This window comes from Eubalaena glacialis, chromosome 10 (genome assembly GCF_028564815.1).
Source record: "Eubalaena glacialis isolate mEubGla1 chromosome 10, mEubGla1.1.hap2.+ XY, whole genome shotgun sequence".
Taxonomy (NCBI): Eukaryota; Metazoa; Chordata; class Mammalia; order Artiodactyla; family Balaenidae; genus Eubalaena; species Eubalaena glacialis.
Window position 1 is genome coordinate 41,360,943 of NC_083725.1, and position 6,404 is coordinate 41,367,346.

The window sequence follows — 6,404 nt, forward strand, 5'->3', positions numbered from 1 at the left end:
AAATTTTAATTCTTGAATTTTAGAGGTCTGTCAATACCGGGAATTTGTGGAATTTTAAAGCTTTTAAACAGTCTTAATATTTGGCAATGTAGTCTGCTGATGGTATAGCTCATTATATTCATAATCTCTGCACAATTAGAAAGAATATTTATTGGCCTTGACTTCTGGGGTAATGATTTTCTGATGTAGCTAATAAAATAACATTTCTGGATATCGGAAGTGCTCCAGCTTTCAGCTGTGGTTTTCTGTGAAAGCTGCCAACATATTGTGCACATACTTTAATTTATCTGCACAGTTTAGAATTGGAAAGATTATGTCTAGTTATTTTTTTTTCTAACCATTAAATAGTATTGTCAATAAACATAAATCAGCATTGCATGTATATTCTTAATGTGAATTTTAAGTTTTCTGTATTCTATCAGTTTAAAAATTTCATTTATATTTGAAAGAGCAAGGGTCATATATTAATGGTTTCAAAATCAGACAGCCTTATGAGAGAAATTAAGACTAGTATTGAAGCTGTATCGTCATCATTATTGTTGTTGTTAGTGGCATATATATATGATCTTTTTTAACTGTCATTTTGTGATTTGGGGAGTTTTGTTGAGGACACCCCTCCCCCATCTCTTTTTTGGTCATAAGGGAACCTTAGCTCTGATGTTGTGAATTTAGTTAAAATATATATTGGAAAAAATATATAATAGAATAAGGACTCATGGGAGAACTCTGGGTGTAATTGTGCCCAACTCAAGGTTGCCATTTACATTGGTACAATTACATTGCTAATTATCATATTTCTGACTTGGCAATAAAGTATCTTGAGGCCAGGACAGCCTTTTTTCTAATTCACATGAAAGGCATCTTTTGGACTAGCAGCAGGGCTGTTTGTACATTCCTTTTCAAACCATCCAATATCCCAGTGATATGAAAACCTTGTTCACATTTACAGTCAGGTCACAACCTCCGTAACATTCCTAGTTTCATTGTATGAGTGGAGAAAAGTAAATAGGTTACTTTTCCATAATAAGGACATTTCTATTGGGATTTAAGGTAAAGGTTGATTTTTGATGGTGAATTTATTTAATGAATGATTACAGAAGTGATTATTTATGGGAGAATACCATTTTAAAGATTTTTATTTTTATTTTATTTTATTTTGCTTTTTGGTTAATGGGCTGGGAGAAAATGATTGCTGTTTTACTTCTTAATGAAATCACTTTGTACAACTTTGTAAAACACTGATATAATATGGAAAACAATTTTTCCCTTAAATGTCTGATAGATAAGGTTAATTTTCCTGGAATACTCGTGCTAAGTATTAGAATCACTGAATTATTGGAACTGAGCATACAGTGTTATGACATTATGAATGATGTTTTAATATTAAATTTGTTATAAGTACAGTGGATCCTTGAACAACATGGGTTTGAACTGTGTGGGTCTGCTTATAGGCAGATTTTTTAAAATAAGTATGCAGTCAACCCTCTGTATCTATGGATTCTGCATCCATGGATGCAGAACCTGTGGATGTGGAGGGCCAACTATGGGACTTGAGCATCTGCAGATTTTGGTAAACTTGGGGGCTCCTGGAAGCAGTCCCCTTCAGATACTGAGGGACGGCTGTAAAGCATTTAGATTTTTAGACATTTGAGTCTTTATAATTTGACTCTTCATGGAACACCTTCTGAACTTGAAGAATATTGCCCATTTTTATTTAATTCCAAAACATATAATTTAAATGAAATTTTACAAGTTGTCAATTTATGGCCTGAACAAAATTTATTGTCTTTTGTCATCTTCAATATTAAAGTGAAATAAGGAACACTCAAAACTTATAGATGACCTTTAAGTAAATAAAATATATGAAACTATTTACTTTGCTTACTTATCCAAAGATACCTTTTAGACTTTGAACCTGAAAATTTAAATGAAACTTACTTCTTCCTTAAGTCAACAGCCCACTTAGACCCAGGCCATGCTTGCTTTACTCTCTTGCTCTTCCTAGACTCTAACTTCTTAGAGTCATAACATTCATTTATTTTGGAAGCAAACTTACTCTGCCTCATTCATCTCAGAATGTGGGCTTGTCCTTTCTTGTCTTTTCTTTTTTAATCTATATTTGAACATCATTTAATTTATTGGGAAACTACTGATCAAGAGGCTAAGTGGTATAAGCAAAGAAGATAGTATTAAGGAGCCTGCAGTATGAAAAATAAATCTTCTCTAACTGTTGGAGCTCTTCTTTTAGCTAGTTAGCTTTAAGTGCCTTCCCAGAACTCTTGTTGTAAAATTTTCAGTATTACTTCCTTTATGTGGTATGAAATACTCAGTGGTGCTTTATAATTGGAAACGACTTCTTACAGAATAGCATACAGATGTTATACTACTGGAAAAAAGTAGAGCCAGGTGTTGATTCTCAACTGTGAGAGGAAGGAGAGTTTGTCCCCCAAACCCTCGGAGCCAATAATTTTTAACAAGGAATGGTATCTTTAGGAAATAGCCTAGGGATTCAGGTAACTTACTTGAATAAGAGATAAAAAATGGTGTATCATGTGCTGACCTGACTCTGTTGCAATGTTTGTCTTTTATTGTCTAATGGTTTCTTGTTTTTCGAATGCTTCCAGTAAAATTCTTGACATAATCCATTTTTGACAGTAATAGTATTTGTATGTATAATGTATAGGTTTTGTTGATTTGAGTATTACTTTGTTTGAAGTACTCTAGATTAGTGTTTCTTAAATGGGAATATGAGGGCCTTCTATGGGAATGTTAGATTGACCCTCAAGAGTACTTCTCTTAAATACAAATGCCTTTTCATCTGTTGAGCCAAAAATTTATCTTTAACAATATTAATGCTGTCACTGTGTGAGGAGGTGAGGAAGAGAGTAGAATTTTAAGATAGAGTTTTTAAAGCATAGAAGTTAATGTAGAGTATTAACAATGAAACATTTTACTTTAAAAAAAAATAAATTTATTTATTTGTTTGTTTTTATTTTTGACTGTGTTGGGTCTTTGTTGCTGCGCGCGGGCTTTCTCTAGTTGTGGTGAGCGGGGGCTACTCTTCGTTGCGGTGCGTGGGCTTCTCATTGCAGTGGCTTCTCGTTGCAGAGCACGGGCTCTAGGCACACAGGCTTCAGTAGTTGTGGTGCATGGGCTCAGTAGTTGTGGCTTGCGGGCTCTTGAGAGCAGGCTCAGTAGTTGTGACGCACGGGCTTAGTTCCTCTGTGGCATGTGGGATCTTCCCGGGCCAGGGCTCAAACCTGCATTGGCAGGCAGACTATTAACCACTGTGCAACCAGGGAAGCCCTGAAACATTTTACTTTGAACTATTCATCAAAACATGTCCCTTCTCCTTAAATGCTTATGTGAATTTATAAAAGCATTTATTGAAATACATTATGTACTCAGCTTGAGAAGCCAGTAAGAATACTTTTTTTTTTTTAACTGCTTTCTTGAAGTGTATTTAAAACTGTTGTGATAATTCATAATCTGATAAAGTTTTGTTCGGGCTTTCAAGGCTCCTATAGCCTAAAGTTTTGTAGCACATTTCTCATGTGCTTACCAAATGTCTAAAGTATCAAATAAATTGGGGACATTTTAATACATAATTTAAATGCATTTCTATGTTAAACAAAGAGAAAAGGCAAAATAATCTCTTAATCATACGTCTAAAGAATTCTTAAAGAGGAATTCTCTCTTCTTGAGGTGGTATTACTTCTTGACCGATACTGGCAATCATTACATGAAGAAGGCCTTTCAAAGAAGGCTTTATTTACTCTTCCGGAGAAAAGAGAAGTAACAGCAAAATATCTTTGATATCCTGAGGAAAGGCCAGTCTGGATTATTAAATATTTTGGATCATAATTTTTTTTTTATAAATTTATTTTTTATTTATTTATTTTTGGCTGAATTGGGTCTTCGTTGCTGCGCTGGCTTTCTCTAGTTGCGGCGAGCGGGGGCTACTCTTCCTTGCGGTGCGTGGGCTTCTCATTGCGGTGGCTTCTCGTTGCGGAGCATAGGCTCTAGGTGCGTGGGCTCAGTAGTTGTGGCTCCCGGGCTCTAGAGTGCAGGCTCAATAGTTGTGGCACATGGACTTAGTTGCTCCGCGGCATGTGGGATCTTTCCGGACCAGGGCTTGAACCCTTGTCCCCTGCATTGGCAGGCGGATTCTTAACCACTGCGCCACCAGGGAAGTCCCTAGATCATATAATTTTTTAATGAATGTAGTTTTATTACTTTCATAAATATCTGTTAACAACCAGAAAAACAAATTGCTTAAGACTTGGTCTTTTTTGTTGACAGACATTGTTACCTATAAGTAGTACTGCCGAAGCCCAAAAAAGCAGTCTAACTTTTATGGTCAAATTTATATAGATTATGTAAAGATAAATTCCTGCCCCAAGCCTCAGGTGAATTATCTCTAATTCACTATTTAATTGTAGAGACTCTTCTTGTGAACTTTTACTTCACTGGACCAAATCTTTAGATCTTTTAAAGCACAATTTATTTACCTTTTCTCAAATATCAGTCTTAATAAAACATCATAAATTTGCTATATCCACTTTATAATCTTTTATATCCTATACAGATTGTGCTTTCTTTGCTCCTTTCCTAGACCAGTTGTTATTGGTTTGATCATTTTCTTTTTATTTTGTGTGCTTTGTCTGTAATTTATTAAACCTTTTATAATATGGCTCAATTTTGCATGGGTTCTGGTTTATCATGTGTTAAGTATTATTTAAAATACATCCAGTAAAAAGGTTAGACTTTAACATGAGCATGGATTCTTATCTTACGATGCCAATTTTACTGGAGCTTTGTTTAATTTATTTTATGGATCTATGGTCCATAAATGTAAGAGTTATATTAAAATTTTCTTAGTTTTTCCTCAAGTTATATCATTTTGAAGAAATTTTATCCTTCGCAATTTTGGTTTTCTCAGCTTTAAAGTAATAATGAAAATTGTACCACACATGACGTATTGTTTTACACATAAACTAAAATTGTGGATATTAAGAAATACTCAAATACAGTACTTAAAATTATTTTTAAAGCTAACAAAAATAAGCAAAATGGGTATATATAAAACCAGCTTTACCCCAGACTCAGTGGTGTGTGTGTGTGTAGTAAACTGAGTGTTACTGGGTATTACCCATAATTTATTTTTCCATGTAGAAAATAGCTTGTGGGTAAAAGTCCTTCACATATTTTGGTGAAAAGAAAATGTGCTTCCATATGATTGCTACCAGTTGCATTTGAACCATGAAAGATAAAAGGCTAAATTATTTAAACAACTTGTCATTAGAGACTTAGTGTTATTAAGTTATCAAACTTAGCAAAATTATTTTTTGTGAGTATTGAATTAAGTGCAATTAGTTTACCTTTAGTTCTTTCCCCATATTCTATTATGCAAATCAAATGGCTTATAGCAAGTTTATACACAGTTATTTTTAAACTACAAATGCAGAAACCTTACCTGTTTTTGGATTTATATCATTCCTTGAAACTACTTTAAATATTGAGAGAGTTTTTAGAAGTAATATCGAAGAAACCTGAGTTGGTTTCCTCTTTGCCACATCCTTGTTATGTCACTTTTAGACAAGTCACTTGACTTCTGTCATCTTCAGTTTTATTGTCTGTAAAATAGCGATAATAGTACTTACCAGTATTGTTGTGAAATTCAAACAGGGCCCTATCCACAGCACTAAGTAAATGTTGAATGAATACACCTTGGTATTTAAATGAAAAGCAGTTAGTCAGAATAGTTCTATTTTTTTCTAACAAATTTTTCCATCCTGTATAAACTGGAATAGCTGAGATTTTGTTTTATTCTACCACTTATTATATCTGACTTATTCATATTCCTCTTGGACTAAATGTCTCAATAAATCCCAAGCATCTAGTATGTTCGGAGACGTGTTCTAGGCATAGAATAGACAACTATTTCTGACCCTTATGGGATTTTCATTTTAATTGATAAAATATGTTAAAAATTGATAAAATATCATATGGTGGCATGCTATTAAGGGAAAATAAGTCGAGGAAGGGGTCTGGGGAGTGTGTGAGTATAGGGTTGCCATTTTAAATGGAGTATACACTGATAAAGTGATATTGAGCAGAAATCTCAAGAAGTAAACGGTTAAGCCATATGGATAATCAGAAGAGCATTCCAGGCAGAAGGACTTTCTGTTCTTCAGTAGTCAGCTCAGGACTACTGTTCTGAGCTGGTAGTCTGCTTGGTGTTTTTAAGAAATGGCAAGGAAATCATTGAGATGATAATAAGCAAGACGAGAGTATTAGCCAGGATTAGAAAATGAGGTTAGAGAGATTGGGAGTAATGATTGTGCCTGATTGTAGTTAATCATGTAGGGCATTGTAGGCCTTTCCAAAGACTTAGACTTTCA